Source organism: Mustela putorius, unplaced genomic scaffold, assembly GCF_011764305.1.
Source record: "Mustela putorius furo isolate JIRA1106 unplaced genomic scaffold, ASM1176430v1.1 tig00003856_pilon_pilon_pilon, whole genome shotgun sequence".
In the NCBI taxonomy this organism is placed as follows: domain Eukaryota; kingdom Metazoa; phylum Chordata; class Mammalia; order Carnivora; family Mustelidae; genus Mustela; species Mustela putorius.
In genome coordinates this window covers 985,344-1,003,833 of record NW_025422008.1, presented here as the reverse complement: position 1 = coordinate 1,003,833, position 18,490 = coordinate 985,344, and the positions used below count along the sequence as shown (strand labels likewise).

The following is an 18,490-nucleotide window of genomic DNA, read 5'->3' as shown; positions in this document are numbered from 1 at the left end:
AATATATGGGACTTTGTTTTATTTCCAGGAAAGCCACAATACAGGCTTGAGACTACACAGCTGGGAGCAGAATTCACACTGGACCCTAGACAGCCTCTGTCTGGGTACCAATGCCACTGACTCCCCTGAGGGAGGCCACTGGACCCTGCAGCTGGGACTGCTATCACTGCTGTCCCCTGACAGTTTCATGACATGACTGTGACATTGCTCAGACTCCCTGTGCCTAATGCACAGACACTGTCCCAGTGTGCCTGTCACATGTCCAGAGTCCGAGTCTGGCAGGTGGCCAGGTGACTGTTGAACCTTCATGTCATGTCCAACTGCTGGACTGTTTGGCAAAGTGGGCTCTCCTCTCTGTGGATGGAGGTGTCTGTGCTCCCAACAAGACTGTCGACATGTGGCATTCCTGCACATGGCAAAAGAGGTAAAAGTTCTGAGAATGGACATTGGGGTTCAGGAATGGAAAAGAATGACAAATTTCCACATTCGGAGCCATGATCTGAGTCTAGAACTTGATCTGCACACTGTAGGCACTCAAGTCTGCTTGGAGGAGGAGTGACTCATAAGTGGCTTCTTTCAACTTATTCCCTTGATGGTTGTTATGGGCCCAGGTTTGTCCACTCCAGTCCCTACTCACAGGTGAGTGGAGTAGCATTGCTGGGCAACGAAGTGATAATTCAACACATCATCTTCCAGCCTTTCTCTCTCCCTGGGATTAAAAACCCAGATCTGTGTCACTTCAGATGATTCTCACATACATGCAGACATTTGATGTTTCTTCAGACAATCACATATTTCTAGGTATCTATAATATTATTAGATTTTATGTGGCCTTCACAAAGTTCTGAAAAACCACTCCATTTTAGACACTTCCCTACTTCATCTCTGGTCTATGAACAGCTATAATCACAGTGTTTCAGGAGATCCAATGATGTGATATTCATGCTCACTGTTGCTCAGAAATAACCAGTCTCAGACAGGAGAAGGTAGAGCTTTCTGGCTTATACTCACCTCCAACTTCTGTATGTACTTTCTGTAGCCTGAGTAACACTTTCCAGACCAGGGCTGGCTCACAGGAGACACAGATCAGCCCTCGTTTAGGTGACTTACACTCTAGCACCAACTCAGGTACCTAAAAAAGAGCAGAAATGAAAAATACTTACTGAGGATTCCATTTCCATCTACACAGTAGACTAAGGTTTAAGGCTGCCCCCTCTCCACATGAGGTGATGAGCTCTGGTGTTATATGCAACTGATGAATTACTGAACTCTACATATGAAACTAATGATGTACTCTGTAGGCTAATTGAATTTAAATAAAATTTAAAAAAATAATAAGGCTGCCTCTTCTCCCAAAAATGAAAATAGAGAAAAAAACATAAAATCACCCAAAAGTGCAAAACAATCAAGAGAAAAATCAGTTAGCCCAAAATTTAAATATGGGCCATAAGCCCCAGAGAATAGTTGTTCTGACCCATAGAGTATTTTTCAAATCTAGAAACTCTTAGCTTGGCTTCTCAGGCTCATGAGCTTCATAGAGAGGAGACAATGCCCAGAGCTTCTTCAAGTGAGCAGCAGGAGAAACATCCCCTCCCTGAAAATGTGGGAACCTAAGATTCATGTCCTCAGAACAGGGTGACACAAATCAAATCTGTTCTATCTTCAAGTGCAAGAACATTCTAAGGAAATTTGCCTTTAAGTCAGGAAAAAGTAAAGAAACAGCTATTTCAAAAATTTGCAGACATGGACTAGGCTGTCTGTGATTTCTAGTCCAAATTTGCTTTACCATTGGCCATTGGGCCAAAATAACTTCACATCATTAGCTTAGTTTATAATTGTCCTGGATTGGTGATGCCCCCAATATTTTAAGAAACAAATTTCTCTAGAGAAATCTCTATTTAACCTACGTGTCAAAAAACTTATACAGAAAATTGCACAGAGGCAAAAGAGCAACTCATAGAAAGAAATGTAAACTTAAAATGGAAAAAAAAACTGTGATTAAGTAACTTTAGAAAAAATAGCAGTAAAAGTTCATGAAACGTCAATATTGGAACTATAAGACACAATATAACAGGACCAGGATATGCTATAAATATATAAAGATACGTTATTTGATATATATTATGGATATAATACAAAGAAAAAAATTACAAAATTTAAAATGTAGAAAACACGGCAAAAGCACCTCTTAAGAAAATAACTACAAAATAAAGTGGCAAATGATTAAATAATGAAAATATTACAGTTTACTCACTGAATAAGAATTTATCAGTAAAAGAAGAATAAGTGGAGGAGCACCTGGGTGGCTCAGCTGGTTAAGTTTCAGACTTCTGCTCAGGTCATGACGCCAAGGTCCTGGGTCAAGCCCAGCATCTGGCCCCCTGTCCAGCGGGGAGCCTTGTTGCCTTTCCCCCATCACTCTGCTGCTCCCCTGCTTCTGCACTCCCTCTCTTTCTCATCTCTCTTAAAGAAAGAAAATCTTTAAAAAAAAAAAAAAAAAGAGAGAGAGAGAGAAATGAGGAAGGCAAGGAAAACAAAAAACAAAAAGCAAGACAGCAACATAAATCAATAGTTCAATATTAACATTGCAAGTAAGTGGCTTAAATAAGTCAATCAAAGCGCAAATTGTTAGCCTGAACACACAAAAAGATCCACCTATGCAGTCTACAGTAGACGCACTTGATCTCAGTTACAAACAGATTAAACTCAAAGGGATGGAAAAAGTTATCTCAGGCAAACAACCATAAGAAAGCTGGAGTGGATACACTCATTAACCAAAAAGGATTTATAGTAAGGGGGCGCCTGAGTGACTCAGTTGTTAAGAGTCTGCCTTTGGCTTAAGTCATGGTTCACTGAGCCCCTGCATAGGCTCCCTGCTCAGCGGGAAGCCTGCTTCTCCCTCTCCCCTCCCCCTGCTTGTGTTCCCTCTCTCACTGAGTCTCTCTCTGGCTAAGAAATAAATAAAATCTTTTTAAAAAAATAAAAAATAAAAATGCTAGTAAGATAAACATGATCATTTTGTAATGATAAAATGGTGAGGTCATCAGATGATGAAACAACTCTAAACATACATTCCCCTGATAACTCAACACCCAACTGCTTGTAGCAAAACTGACAGAACCTGAGAAACAGACAATATGACAATAATACTTACACTTCAATATATCACTTTCAATAATGGATAGGACAACTATGCAGAGATCAATCAAGGTAAAGAAGACTTGAGCCATACTATAAAACAACAGTGTAAGTCTGACATGTATAGAACATTCCAGCCATGAACAGAATATACATTCATTTCAAATGCACATGGAGCTTTCTAGACGATAAGCCATATGCTAGGCCATAAAAAAACCCAATGAATTTAAAGGGGTAAAAATAATGCAAATATCACAGTGGCATGACACCAGAAATAAATAATTGGAATGAATTTGGGAAACCCACAATATGCAGAATTAAAACACTTCTACATAATCAAAGGGTCAAAGATGTCAAAATGGAAATCAGAAAATACTTTGAAATTAACAGAAATGAAGACAGAGCATACCAACCCTGAGGGGATCTGACTAAAGCAGTGCTGAGAGGCAAATATATAGTTGGAACTGTCTGTATGAAAAAGAAACATGTTACCTGAACTTTCACATTAAGTCAAAGGATGAAGAGGAGCAAACTAAACCAAAAGCAGGCAAAAGGAAGGAAAAAATAAAGATTAGAGCAGAAGTTAATGAAATAGAGAAAAGAGAATAAAATAGCAATATAGGAAACTGAATCAAATGTGATCCTCTGAAAGATCAACCAAACTGACAAATCTTTAACTAGACTCACTTAGAGAGAGAGAGAGAGAGAGAGAGAGAAATGACCCACATTGCTGGGATCAGCAATGAAAGAGGTGATATTAGTACAGACCACACAGAAATCAAGAGAATTAGGAGATTATGATGCACAATTATATGCTAAAATATTAACTTGCCTGTATAAAATAGACGAAAACACAGAAAGACACAAATGACTAAAGCTGACTGAAGAAGAAATAGACCATCTGAATGGTCTATTTCTTAGACCATCTGAATGGTCTACCTATGAGGTAGAACATAGAGTCAATTGTCAAAAACTATTCCACATAAAAGCCCAATTCCAAATGGCTTCACTTGCAAATTATACCATATGCTGAAAGAATTAATAACAATTCTTTACAAACCCTTCCCCCCCAAAAAGAGGAGGGAACACCACACATTCTATGAGGCTAGGATTATTCAGATACCAAAACAAAGATATCACAAGACAAAAAAACTACAGACCAATATCTCTTATGAATATACACACACACAGAAACACAAAGATCTCAACAAAATGTAGCAAATCAAATCTAGCAACATATAAAGTTAATAACAAGCCTAATGAAATTTATTCCGGGAATGCAAGATTGGTTAAACATCCATATAAATCAAGATAAAATATCATATTAATATCCTCAAAGAAAAGTCACATGCTTATCTCAACAGATGGACAAGAAGCATTTGACAAAATTGGACACTTTATCATGATAAAAATTCAACTACTAATAGAGGGAATTTCCTCAATCTGATTAAAGGCATTTATGAAAACCCTTAAGCTAACATTTTACCTAATGGTGAAAAGACTGTTGGATTTCCTCCTAAGATCAGCAACACGAAATGTTCACTCACCACTTCTATTTCACATTCTGCTGGAGGGGCACCTGGGTGGTTCAGTCAGTTAATAGTCAGCCTTTGACTCAGGTCATATCCCAGGATCATGGTCCCAGGGTCCTGGGATACCCCTGCTTACGGTCTCCCGCTCTCAAATAAATAAAGTTAAGTTAAATTTTAAAAAAGGGAAACGCCAAGTGAGGTTGTCAGGTTGGCAGTTGTGTTTCCAAAAACTGGATTTGCCTCTTGGTGGGTTTAAGGCAAAAGACTCAATGAAGCCAAAGAATAGGGAAAGGAAGGGTTTTACTGACACATAAAGAACACTGGGAATACTTCCCAAGGCAACGTCTCCCTGTACAACACACCAGGGAAGTTTCAAGCTGAAGGTGCTGATGTCGTAACTCCTCTGACACAGGACACCTGAGCCTCGGTAGGAACTGCTGTCCTTGCTGCTCCTGGCACCTGGGTGACACTCGTGCCACTCGAGCCAAAATGTCTCTGCACAGACTTGGCACCAGAGCGGGGAGCCCGGGGCTGCCATGTCCCATCAGACCCGCCTCCAAGCAGGTGAAGATGTTAATACCTTTGCCAGGGACGCCTGGGTGGCTCAGTTGGTTAAGCAGCTGCCTTCAGCTCAGGTCATGACCCCAGCGTCCTGGGATTGAGTCCCACATCGTGTTCCTTGCTCAGCAGGGAGCCTGCTTCTCCCTCTGCCTCTGCCTGCCATTCTGTCTGCCTGTGCTCGCTCGCTCTCCCTCTCTCTCTCTCTGACAAATAAATAAATAAGATCTTAAAATAAAAATACCTTTGCCAGAAGAGAAATGGAAAATACAGACCTCTAATAATATCTATTGAAAATGAACACTTGGGATTGGATTGTGTAGTCAGCATTCTGATTCCTGGGGTAAGGATTATGATTCCTTTGTTTTACCCCTCCTGGAGGACAAAGAGCCGTGCTACATAGTGTTCAGGTTAGACTCTCAGAATGCCCAGGGATATGAGTGGATATTCACTGTCTGGTCTCCAGAACATTCTTGTGATCATTAAAATTTGTTGTATGCAAGAACAAGTGCGACTCTGAAAAAGGAGTTTGGAGGGGGCCACATTACAGATGAAGTGTTCGGAACAGTAAAGGAAGATGCATCATTACACAGATATAAAAACACAACCTTCTGTCACAATTGTCTCCTGCCCCATTGACCGCAGCTGAGGAAGAATCAAGGCAGATTAAAATTAATGAGGCAAAAACTGACATGGGTGAGGACACGCAGCATCAAACACTACAAGGAGTAGCATTTCCTATTTCTCGAGAAGCTTTTCAAGCTTTGGAAACATTAAGTAACAGACAGCTCAACTAAGTGCAGTTGGAAATACATATGAAAGATGAAATGATAATTTTGGCCAACATGACAAAGACAGAACTGAAAGACTTGCCAAGGAGGAGTCCCAAGGATTCAGCGCGCTACCATTTCTTCCTGTGGAAACATTCCCATGAAGGAGACGATTTGAAGTCCATAGTTTTTATTTATTCAATGCCCAGATGGATACATATGCAGTAAAGAGAATGGATGCTGTATTTTAGCTGCGAGATTCCTCTGCTAGAAACTGTTGAAAGACAACTACAAATGGACGTCATTAGATCGAAATGGGGTGCTTGGGTGGCTCAGGCAATTAAGTGTCTTCCTGCAGTTCAGGTCATAATCTCAGGGTCCTGGGATGGAGCCCCATGTCTTGCTCCCTGCTTGGCAGGTAGCCTGCCTCTTCCTCTCCCTCTGCCCCTCCCCTCTGCTTGTGCTCTCTCTCTCTCTCTCAAATAAATAAAATCTTTTTAAAAAGAAAGAAAGATAAAGAAAGAAAATGGGGATGAGCTGACAGTGGACTTCCTTTATGAAGAAGGAAACCCAAAGCAGCAGGTACATAGCAAACTTTTGCAAAACTGAAAGGTCCTGCAGTAAAATGAGAAATTCAAAAACTTACTAGGGATCCAGCTGAAAGTGAAGCCACTGATGATTAAACTCATTATATTAAGGATTCCAATACTAGTTTTTTTTTTTTTAATAAGGCTCTTTTTTTTTTTTTTTAACAGAGAGAGATCATAAGTAGGCAGAGAGGCAGGCAGAGAGAGAAGGGAAGCAGGCTCCCTGCTGAGCAGAGAGCCCGATGTGGGGGCTCGATCCGAGGACTCTGAGATCTTGACCTGAGCCAAAGGCAGAGGCTTAACCCACTGAGCCACCCAGGCGCCCCCTCCAATACTGGTTTTTTAAAAACAGCTTTTAGTACAGGAGAACTGTTACATCACTGCCCTCAGGTCAGCTCACTGAGCTGTTCACTTCTGTGTTTTTAAAGTCAAGTTTACAGAAGACTATATAGGATGTGCTATTAATTTTGTCATACTGTTTTTTAAGTATTTTTTTTAACTGTTATCACTTTTTAATGGAATTCTCCCAGACACTGTCCTCTCCATTAGAGTGTTTTTCCGACATTATACAAGACCCCATGGCTGTATCAGGCTCAGGATTATTTTGTCTTTTGCTCATAGTATAGTTCTAATGTCTATGTTGATGCATAGCAGTGAAAAAATGGAACAATGGGTAAAGCCCCCGTGTTTTGGAATTACGACTCATGGGCAGTGGCCAACAGCCAGGCCACATGGTCAGGCAGAAGGGCAATGGAAACATGGTCTATTAAAAGAATAGCCACATGGGGGCTGGGCCCTTGCTCATTATGGAAATTTGAGGTGTGCATCAAAGGAGGACATGTTGATGCCCATCACAAGAACCACCTTCTGAGTTTAGAAGTGGATTGGAATGGATGAGTGTGTTTCCTGGTGTCCTCTCTTGGGGTAGCCACCTAGGTCAGGGAAATAAGGGGACAGAGGGGGCTGTGGCAATGCAGGGAAAGGGTGAAACTCTACAGTCCACTTGCATCTTCTGAGGCCCAAACAGAACTGTTCTGGCTGCCAACCAAACACCACAGACAGCTAGGAGGCCGACCCCTTGGTAGGAAAGCCTTGAATGTAGCTGGCAAGTCAGAGTCATAATGGTAACCCCAAGGGGTGACAAATAGGCCTTGGCAGGAATGCATATTCTAGATTGTGCTTTGCTCACCCAGTGGTAGATGCAAATGGTCAGAGCGCTATTAAAACAAACAAGCAAAAAACAGAGCATAGCTACGCGTCAAGTAAAAATCTAAAAAGATAAAATGCACAGAGAGGACTGGTCCTGTGAGGACAGCTCAGGGAATGTTACATGTGCACACCTCCACGCACTACCTCCAGAGCAAGATGCAGAACACACTGAGCTTTGCAGAGATTCCCAGTCAATACGTCACCACAAAAGGTAACCACTCTCCAACTTCTGACATTATAAATTAGTCCTGGTCTTCAGCTTCACATACAAAGGGTCATACCACTGTGTGTGGCTTCTTTCACTCAGCGCTGTGTCCGTGAGATTCCCCCACACTGTAGGGTGTAGCCACGGTCCAGTCTTCCTCAGGGCTGCATGGTATCCCGCTGTATGGATAAGCTACAACTTATGTATTTTTCTGTCATATGCGTCTATCCTGTTTCGCACTGGGGCAATCATACACAGTACTGCTGAGACATTCTTGTACACGGCTCTTGATGCATGCGTGGAAAAAAAGTACTGAACCAGCAAAGAATACTCAGTCACATTCCTCACACCACAAACACACGACAAAACATAACAACCCATGATAGGCATACACACATGCTGACAGAGAAACAGCCTCATGGAGAATGGGAACAGGCAACAGAAACATTGTGGAAAAGGGGTGTCGGGGCCATGGAGGCATGACATGCTGGTTTACACCCCTTCACACAGTGTGTGCTCCCACCCAGCGTGAGTGGGGCTACAGGACGGTCTGCACCACACACTTTTTCCTGGGGGATCTGAGGAGGAGGGGGAGGGGACAGGTGTCAGTGTGACTCTAAAATCCTTCCCAAGAGAGAGGACCTCGGTGTGACTATGGTTCACCTCAACATTCATCCTACCCGATGCAGGGTCTCAGGACAGGGATGCAGGTGTGAGTGCCAGAAACGGGAAGGATCCCAAGACACTGTCAGTACTTGTTCAATGCTGATGTGGGAATTCCAGAGGGCCTGAAGGGAAGAGCTGTGCCTTCACCCCATCCGGCAAAGTTGGGGATGACGGCGAGCACAGCTACATCCCCTCGTGGTCCCTTACCTGCCCGATTCTGTCCCTGTGTTTCCCTCCCCTCTATGACTGGGAGTGGACTGGGGCAGAGGAGTCTTCTCAGACTCATGTTGCTGCCCGCAGTCTAGATCAGCACAGCAGCCACACATAATGTCTCTTCCAGTGGCAGAAAGTGAGGTATAAATGCAGAGAAGTAGAAATAGTAACTGAGGGTAAAGGAAGGGATAAATTCGCTATGTAATGAGAGAAATCCACAGTACCTTAGCACCTTGGAAGAAGTGTGAGCAAGAGATGACACTCTTAGCCCCATCATCCCAGACACCTGAGAGAAAAAGCCGTGTGCTGTGAGAACATTCCTGCTTCTGGAACCTGGCAACACTGAATGGACCCAGCAGACCTGAGTGGCCCCAGGAGACACTGTTCTCCAGCAGGAAGATGGACTGACTGTTAATGACTGGATGGGACTCGAGTCCTGGGCCAGCATCTCCGCAGTTCTAGTCCCACTGCTACAAGGGATCTGTGGTCAAAGACCAGGACTTGGCCTTTGGGATAATAAAAATATGTGGTCTTTGTCCCCGGTTCCTGGCACCCAGCTCCCCAGTCCTTGGGATCTCCTGAGTAATAAGAGCATCACCCATACACTGATGAGGTGGCTTAGCTGCAGTTCCTACACAGTTCAGGTTGTGGAGGAGGGGCTGGAGACTAGGAGGATCAAGCCATGACTAGAGAGTTGGAGCCATCAGCCTCACTCCCCAACCTCTGTGGAGAGGCTCTAGAGGCTGCTCTCCATCCCTGACAGCCAGTGACTGAATCAAGCATGCCTATGTCATGAAGCTTCCACAAAGACTGCTCCACAGTGGGGTTCACAGAGCTTCTGAACTGGCGAACATGTCCATATACTCCAAGGGGGGCACATTCTGAGTCCACAGGGACAGAGGGTCCCGCATTGGGACCTGCATGCTCTCACACTCCCGAGCCTCTTCATCTGGCTGCTCATGCGTGTCCTTATAATAAACCATACAGTCAACATGGAGTTCTCCTGAGAACTAGGAGTCCTTCTAGCAAACTACTGAATGTCCAGGGTACCCCCAACTTTGTAGCCAACTTGAACAACAGTACTGGGCACGTGGGAACCTGAGAGTTGAGACTTGCCTGTGAGCTGAGGGCAACTTGCAGGATGAGTCCTCCCACCTGTGCTCACCCCAGGTCAGCAGGGTTAGGTGTGAAATGAACAAATCAGAGGACATCCAGGTGGTGACAGGGAATCAGAGAGCTGGTCCGTTGGGGGAAGAAACCCTCTCCACTCCACAAAGAGAACTTGAGAGTTAGAGCAGCAAGTAACTTGTGCCTCATCTCATCCAGGAGCAAAGGATAAGCAGAACGGAAGCCTGTCTATCATGTCTGTCTGCCTGCGACCAGCTGTTCAGGATCCTTTTAAGAAAGGAGACAGCAGGCCCAGCATGGAGTCACGGCTGCCACACACCACCGAGAACGTCATACTTAACCTACTTCAGCTTCAGCTCTCAGGTTCCCATGTCCCTGGCACTGTTGTTCAAGTTGGGCAGTGGTCCCATGAACGCTGACAGATGCTAGAAAGTCTCTCCCCAGAACATCGCCACACACAGGGAAACAGACAGTCACAAGACACATTGGTGTACACAGACCACTCACGTCTTGAAGACCCAGGGCTTCTCGTCCTTGCAAGAACAAAGGAGGGCAAATCTGCCCCGAGCCATCAGGCCACCAGCCCACCTCGCCACCGCCCATGTTTGTGAGCAAGAACTGCAGTGGACGACAGCTGGGTCTGATCACGTAGTGTCAGGGGAATGAGACGACAGCTGTCACTTATTACCCACTTGTTCCCTCAGCCAAACCTGAGCACCTACAGAGCACCAGGTCAAGCTGCAACCTCAGATCTGTGCTCTGAGAATGACAGTTAATCGCTCTTTCTCCATCCCTCGCCCGCAGCACCCCAGCGGCCTTCCGACAAGAGGAGAATTCCACAGTCAGGGCTTCGGAAGAGAACACTTCTCTCCACCAAATAGGAAGACCTGTTTCCCCCACAATCTTCCAGTGGGACCCAGCCTGAGGATCCACCAGACAGGGGAGCACACACTGAACCCGACTCAGGACCCGGGGACAGAGAGAGGCTGCCACTGTGCACGATGTGTTTGACAGGGGTGGTGAGTGACAGTGTGTCCCCCAGGCCCATGAGCGGCTGCAGTGGCCCATGTTCCAACCCAACCAACTCAGCAGTGCAAGTGGTGACCACTGGGCCAGTGGCAGAGGCCGGGATTCCCGTGTGAGTCACAGCCAGACGGCCACTGCAGGTGTGCTCCTGGCTGCACAGCCTAGCCTGTTCCATGACCATCCACAGAAGATGCACGTGCATACATGTGTTTGTGCCCTACCTTCTGTTCAAGTTCGAGCAGGGCTGGGTTCCAGGGTTTGCTCAGAGGAATAGCTGCAGAGAGCAAGAAGTGTTCAGAGATGCTCGTCACCCCAGCTGTGAACCGCTCCCTAATCCTCCCACGTGATGACATCCCATGACTAAATAATGCTGTAAATCTCACACATCACACCTTGTGAAAACAAACGTCCTCCCTCTCTTTACGAGGGAAAAAAACATAGTAAATGTGATTTTAATGCCCCTCTCCCAGGTCTAATCCCCTCTCTGACCTCAGCGGCTCCAGATCCATCTGAGCACCAGGTTCACTTGCGGGGCTTCTCAGAACACATGGGCCTCTCCCCAGACCCACAGACTCCATCCAAGTATTCGGCACAAGGACAAGAAATCACCTTTTTAACAAGCCCTGCAAGCAAGGCTGAGGCGCAGCCACGGGGAATCCTAATCTACATTCCTGCTGCTAAAAGTGTGATGGGAAGACCAGCAGCAGCCACACCTTGTCGAAAACACAGGAACTTCAACCACATTTCCCAGATGCAAACCACAGCGTGTCCAGTATCTGGCTCATGACCTATGCCAGTCAAGGGCTGGCCTGTAAGGAGCACCTCCCTGGTCGACAGGCAGTACCTTCACTAATGCAGCCTCAGACCCCAGCTGCTCTGCAGCCCGCCCAGCACAGACACCCCTCCTGCTGCCGCTGCCCCCACACCCTATACTTCCTCACCACACTGTGCCCCTGCCTCCCTTCCTCCCCACTCTCACAGCACCTCCCCTGCACACCAAGTACATTCCCATTTTCAACAAACCACCATCCTTGACTCATAGGTGCTATTTCCCAACCAAGCAGAAGCGCAGACTCTGCTTCCTAACTCCTTGACTTTGGACTGGAGCCAGCACAGGATCGCTAGGGCAGAGGTGGGCAAGCAGAGGATGGAAACATAACAGGAACTAACTCAAAATGAGAAATTCGGGCAGGGCTCCTGTCTGCTAATCCAGCTAATCCAGAATCTGTTCCTCAGAGAAGACTGGGGAAAAGATGAAAAGAACAACTGAGCCCCAGAAGGAGGGCAAGACCTGAATGAGTCTGAAAGTAACCCCTGGGTACCACAGGTGCCTGGGCATGGGGGCCACCCTGGGCCTGTGGAGACTCCGACGGGCCAACCGCCTCCTGCCACTGTCAGGCAGGAGACACCTGAAGCTGACAGAGACCAAACTCCTACCTGAACATGAAAACAGGCCTAATCCTCTCCAGTAACAAAGAAACAACAAATAAACACCCAAAGATAGGTTGAAGGCCCAACCCAGGACTGAGCCAAGGCTGTCCTTGCCACACAACATTGCTGCCCACACTCGGTCCCAGAGACAGGACAAGGTCTGGGTGATGTCCAAGTCTCTGTCCTAGAAGGACAGGTCCCACTGGAGGGATGAGGACAAAAGAACAGAGAAACTCCCCAGCTAAGTGGTAACCATGTCACACCCACACTGAACTGAGCACCAACTGGGCTCCACAGGGCTCTTCACAGCCTTCTCGTGTCCCCACCTAGAGGAGACCCGGCACACCAAACCTGCAGATTCTGGAAGGTTCTCAGTACTTCTAATTATTTCCTCTCTCAGACTTTGGGATCTTCTCCTTTAACTAACTGATCCACTCCTCATGACAAGAACTGAACAAAAACAAGTGACATCCATGGTCCTATTTTCAACAAGGAAGTAAGAAGTTGTAGCTCAGTGTCACACAAAGTAAAGACAGGGATGGAGATGGCCCACTCTTCCTTGGCTAGAATAGGAAAGCAGATGAGGAAAGAGAACACAGGTAGTTCTTGGTGGGGTGAGGCAGTGAGGTGGATTAAGGGGATAGTCACATGGGAGGGGGGCCTGTCTCCCCACCTCCTCACAGTATGTTAATAGGAACACAAACACATTCAAATGTCCTTTGCAGAAAGAGAAATCAGGGGTGTTAATGTCACAAGATGGGAAAGTGAACACATCTTGCACCACTCAGTCCCCCCCACAAGGCAGCTGGCTCACACTGTGAAAGGAAACAAACATGAATAGATTCAGGTCAGTCATATGTGTGGACTTTCTCAACAGCCCACCACATGCTCAAAATATCCACTCAAAGAATCCCCACAACCCAGTCATGGCCCCTTTCTCTCTGTCAGGCCTATGTCACGTCCTCCAGGGTCTCATCTTTAGAAGTGGAGAAAGCCCTGGGAACTGTCACTGCCTGGGGAAGAACAGACAGAATGTGGTCAGAGCCCACAGGAGCTGAAACTAAAGGATGAGCTGTGGGGTGGGTGAGCTCCCCATGGGGTCCCCTCTACACTGTCTCAGGGTCTCAGGAATCACCCCTCCATTCTCACTCGCAGCCTGAGCATAACTCCTTCCTCTTCCACCTGGGGAAAGAAAAAATCCCATGAGATGCCATGGGGGAGGCTGGGCCTGAGATCCTAGATGAAAAGGATAGCGTGGACCACAAGGAAGTTTCCAGAACTGTCACTGTACACCTAGGGCAGGATCAGGGACATGAAGAAAAGAGATGGCAGGGTGAGACCAACTATCCTCCTGTAGTCTGTCCTCAGCAAGGACCTTGCTCTCTGACTGCTGGGAATCAGGTCCATCACCACATTCATCAGGATGATTAATATAGCTTTCACTCTCACCTGTGCTTTACTACACAGTGATGTGGCAATGAGCCCCATGGTGGAGACGCACCTGTGTGCAAACAGTGCTGCCCGTAAACAAGGCAGAACAGACTTTCACCTGGACAAGAAAACTCAGAGTGCTCCCCTTCCCTACCTGAGCTCTCCTTCCTCCACATGACAGCTCCAACCCCCACAGCACCAGTGACACAACGACAACCAGACCAGCCAAAATGCCCACAACAGGAATGGGGGACCGAGGAGGGAATTCTGGGAAGAGAGGATAAGGTGAGGGCCTTGACCCCCAGGTCTCAGCCCAGACCCTACTGAAGATCTCCACAACAGCTCCTGATGTCCCTGACAGCAGACTCTGTGCCCAGGCTTCCCTCCTTATCCCACCTCAAGGTGATGCAGCCCCTCAATGCTGCACATGGCATGTGTATCTCTGCTCCTCTCCAGAAGGCACCACCACAGCTGCCCACTTCTAGAAGGTTCCACCTCCTGCAGGCCTGATCTCCACAATCTCTGTGTCCTGTGTCAGGTCCTCTTCATCTCGCTGCCAGGCCAGGGTGATTTCCGCAGGGAGAAGCACCTCAGCGTGACCTCATAGTCGGAGACGGAATGTTAGGTGACATGTGTCTTTGGGACATCTGAAGAGAAGGGTCAGAAAATTCAGGAATTTAGAGAGGAGTTAAGATGATGGAGGAGTAGGAGAACTGAAGTTCATCTGGTCCCTGGAATCAGCTAAGTAGTTATCAAACCATTCTGAACATCTAAGAAATCAATGGGAGCTGTGAAGAAAGAAATGCTGCAAGTCTACAAGTAGGAAAGCGACCACTGTTTGGGAGGCAGGAGGAGCGGAGACATGAATCCAGGGTGAAATATCGTAATCGAAATATCGGAGCATACGGCAGGGCAGAGACAGCTTGCTTCAGGAGGCAGCTGCCAAGTATTATAAACAGCAGAGCACAAAATCGGGACTTTAGAAATCTGTTCCAGTACGGGAGGTCCCTGGCTAAATATACTCAGGTGTCGAAGTGGGGCGGAATCTGAGGTGGGAGAGCATGGTCTCAGGATCCCCAGGGTCAAAAAAAGAACAGGGGTGCCTGAGTGTGGAAAGTTCCCAGGCATCAGCTTGGGGAAACCTACTGCAATCAGTGAGGGTAGGCACCCACTTTATGCTCAGGGTTGCCATAAACAGGGAACCACTGCACAGTCAGGGGAACTATTCTCCCAGTAGGGGCCCAGCAAGTGGAGAAGCACAGGGAGACACCCCCCTCCTCCTCTGGGTGGAACTGCCCCGTCCCCCTGCAGGAGTCCTTGAGGTTGGAGTTTTGAAACTTGGTCACGTGCCTGACATAAAAAAAACGCTTGGTCACAGTCTGGGTGAACACAGTTTGTAGGGAAACAGGGGAGACCAGAGTGACTGACTGCTTTTCTGTGCGGCTCACTAAAGAGTGGGCAGTGTGAATTTTCAGCTCCAGGGCTAGAGAGCAAGGTGTAGCCATATTCCCCGGGCTGATCAAGCTGAAAGCCTCCGCGCAAAACAGCGCCACCTAGTGAAACCCAGAGCAGCCTACACTGAGCCCAGCCTCTGCACAAAGGAGGTGCAATTCCACCAAGGCAAAGTCCACCTGAGAATCAGTTTAAGAGGCCCCTCCCGCAGAAGACCAGCAAGAAGGCCGACACCAAGTTGGCAGATCATAGGGGCTCCAAAGCTTTGACTCTTGGGGAAAACAGTATATAACATTCATGGTCTTTTTTTTATTCTCTAGTCTTTCAGTATTATTTTTTCATCTATTTTATTTTCAATTCTTTTTTTTATTTTTACATATACATTATTTTTTAATTTTTTATTTCCTTCTGTTGAATTTTATTTTATTTTGTTTTTGTGTATATATATATTTTTTTCTTTCTTACTTTGGCATCTAGTTTCTTTTAATAAGCAGACCAAAACACACCAAGGTTTAGTTTTTGTTTTGTTTTTTATTTATTTCTTGTTTTGTTTTGTTTATTTCTGTTTTGTTTTGTGTTTTTTTTTAATGTTATTGTTGTTTTTTTTTCTCATTCTTCTATTCTTTTCCGGACAAAATGATGAGATGGAGAAATTCATCCCAAAAGAAGGACCAGGAGACAGTACTTACTGCCAGAGATTTAATCAATATGGATATAAGATGTTTGAACTAGAATTTAAAACGACTATAAAGATTCTAGCTGGGCTTGAAAAAAGCATAGAAGACACTACAGAATCTCTTACTGTAAAAATAAAAGAACTAAAAAAAAATAAAAATAAAAGAACTAAAATATAGTCAGGCATTTAAAATGCTATTACATTAAATGGGTGCCTGGGTGGCTCAGTCAGTTAAGCATCTGTCCTTGGCTCAGGTCATGATCCCAGGATCCCGGGATTGAGCCCCACATCAGGCTCTCTGCTCAGTGGGGAGCCTGCCTCTCCCCCTGCTTGTGCTCCTTCTCTCTATATATCTCTCTCTCTCACTCTCTCTCTCAAATAAATAAAATCTTTAAAAATAAAATAAAATAAAAATGCTATTACTGACATGTAGTCCCAAATGGAAGCAATAAAAATGAAGGTGAACAAGGTAGAAGAGCGAGTCAGTGATACAGAGGATAATATTTTGAAAAAAAGAAAACTGAAGAGAGAAAAATGATTAGATCACAAAGGGAGACATAGAGGACACAGTGATCCCATAAAGTGAAATAATATCCATATTATAAGAGTCCCAGAATATGAGGAGTGGAAGAAAAGGTCGTAAGTTTTATTTGAACAAATTATAACTGAGAACGTCCCTAATCTGGGGAAGGAAACAGCATTCAGGTCCAAAGTCCAGAAGGCACAGAGAAATCAATAAAAACAGGTCAACACCTTGACATATAATAGGGAAGCTTGCAAATTTCAAAGATAAAGGGAAAATGCTTAAAGCACCTCAGGACTAGAGGTCCTTAACCTACAAGGTTAAGATGTATGCACAGAGACCTGGCAGGCCAGAAAGGACTGTATGATATATTCAAGGTGCTAAACGGGAAAAATATGCAGCCAAGAGTACTTCATCCAGCAATGTTGTCACTCAGAATAAAAGGAGAGATAAAGATTGTCCAGGAAAAACAAAAACTATATGAATTTGTGAACACTAAATCACCCATTGAAAAAGATATTAAAGGGGGATCCTTTGAACAGAGAGAGAGCCAAAAAGTAACATAGACCAGAGAGGAACACAGACAATCTACAGGAACAGTGACTTTACAGTTAATACAGTGGCACTAAATTCATATCTTTCATTAATTACTCTGAATGTAAATGGACTAAATGCTCTAACCAAAAGAAATAGGGTATCAGAATGGATAAAAATAACAAGACCATCAATATACTATTTACAAGAGACCCATTTTAGACCTAAATACACCTCCAGACTGAAAGTGAAGGGGTAGAAAACCATTTATCATAACAATGGACATCAAAAGAAAGCTGGAGTAGCCATCCTTACATCAAACAAACCAGGTTTTAAACCAAAAACTAATGAGAGATGAAGAAGGATACTATATCATAATAAAAGTATCTATCCAACAAGAAGATCTGCCAATTGTAAATATTTATACCCCTAAATTGGGAGAAGCCAAATGTATAAACCAATTAATAAAAAAATGAAGGAAACTCATTGATAATAATACAATAATACTTGGGGACTTTAACACCCCACTCACAGCAATGGACAGATCATCTAGGTAGAAACAATAAGGAAACAAGGGCTTTGAATGACACACTGGACCAGACAGACTTCACAGATATATTCTATATATAGTTACCCCATTTTATTTTTTTTTAAGATTTTATTTATTTATTTCACAGAGAGAGACACAGTGAGAGAGGGAACACAAGCAGGGGAAGTGGGGAAGGAAGACGTAGGCTTCCTGCTGCACAGGGAGCCGGATGCAGGGGTCAATCCATCCTGGGATCCTGACCTGAGCTGAAGGCAGATCCCAGTGACTGAGCCATCCAGGCACCCTGAAGACCCCATTTTAAAGGAGAATTACAGACCAATATCCCTGATAAAAATTCTCACCAAGATACTAGCTGATGGGATTCAACTGTACGTTAAAAGGATTTATTCCTGGACTACAGGGTGGTTCAACATCTGCAAATCAATCAGTGTGAGATGCTACATCAATAAAAGAACCATATGATCCTCTCAATAGGTGCAGAAAAAGCATTTGACAAAATACAGTGTCCTTTCTTCTTTTTTTTTTTTTGTTTTTGTTTTTGTTTTTGTTTTTCAGTGTCCTTTCTTGATAAAAACTCTCCACCATGTAGGGATCAAGGGAATATCATATGTCAATATCATAAAAGTCATATATGAAAGACCCACAGTGACTATCATCCTCAATGGGGAAAAACTGAGCATGTTTCCTCTAAGGTCAGGAACACGGCAAGGATGTCCACTCTCACCACTGTTGTTCAGTGTAATACTAGAAATCCTAGGCTCAGCAATCAGACAACAAAAAGAAATAAAAGGCATCCAAATTAGCAAGAAAGTCAAACTCTCACTCCTCGCAGATGACATGATACTCTATGTAGAAAACCCA

The 18,490-nt window shown here is 44.9% G+C and overlaps 1 protein-coding gene, 1 long non-coding RNA gene and 1 pseudogene across 3 annotated transcripts in view; 1 reads left to right on the top strand and 2 right to left on the bottom strand.

The window, feature by feature from the left end:
* LOC101690568 (HLA class I histocompatibility antigen, alpha chain G) overlaps positions 1-18,490 on the bottom strand; it is a 171,935-nt gene that overhangs the window by 142,825 nt on the left and 10,620 nt on the right.
* On the bottom strand, positions 3-5,330 carry LOC123387567. Of its 2 annotated transcripts, none has more exons than XR_006602005.1 (4): positions 3,155-5,330; positions 2,255-2,479; positions 1,012-1,132; positions 3-406 (listed from the first exon to the last, which is right to left on the bottom strand). It is a non-coding gene; the product is annotated as an uncharacterized LOC123387567 (long non-coding RNA). The 2 variants fall into 2 exon arrangements; XR_006602006.1 differs by having other exon boundaries at positions 4,686-5,330.
* On the top strand, positions 5,207-6,681 carry LOC123387565 (annotated as a pseudogene).